This window comes from Fomitopsis serialis (genome assembly GCF_022376445.1).
Source record: "Fomitopsis serialis strain Sig1Antser10 chromosome Unknown B0H18scaffold_590, whole genome shotgun sequence".
Lineage (NCBI taxonomy): Eukaryota > Fungi > Basidiomycota > Agaricomycetes > Polyporales > Fomitopsidaceae > Fomitopsis > Fomitopsis serialis.
The window spans coordinates 15,952-16,643 of record NW_025955550.1 but is presented as its reverse complement, the minus strand read 5'-3'; positions in this window follow the sequence as shown (position 1 = coordinate 16,643).

The window sequence follows — 692 nt, the reverse complement described above, 5'->3', positions numbered from 1 at the left end:
CCCGCACCCACTCTCGCACCCGAGCTCCTTACGGATCCGCCGGCGTCAGCAGAGCGCGCCAGTAGCAGTGATCCTTGTCTAGACTCACGCCCGCGCAGCTACTGAGTCGTCGATACGCTCCTCGGGTCGCCGATGAACACGCAGAACAGACTCTCGCGCTGCGTGAGCTCGACCCGCAGCGTTTCCGTCCATGACCACCCGGCAAGAAGCTATCGCGATCCTCATCCTCATCGGAAACGCTGCACGTAGGCTGTACGTTTGAGTCTGCGTATCATTCTCGGCGTATGGCAGTCACCTGCAACTTACCCGTCAACTTGCAAGAGCATACCTCAACCTCTATACCTCTACCCCGTTCTCATCACTCTCCCCATCATCTGTTGCGCCGACTCGGGCGCCTTCAACGTGACCCCGCGTCCGTCTAGCGGCTTCGGCAGGCTGTTCAATGCGAAGTGCTTCCCTCCGGCTACCTCACCAGGATTGTCTTCGCTCCCTGCAGTTCCTCCGCGCACCGGTGAAGATGAAGAAACCACAGTGCCGTGTACCCAGGCAAGTCCGCTCTTATCCCCGCATTGAAAGACGGGGAATCGGCAGAGCCCGGCGGAAGGCACCACGTCTGCCGCCTGCTGTCCTCGCCCTCTACCGGCAGCAGTCATGCGGCTGATCGAGGACAGGGGGCTGACATCGTGGGCGTA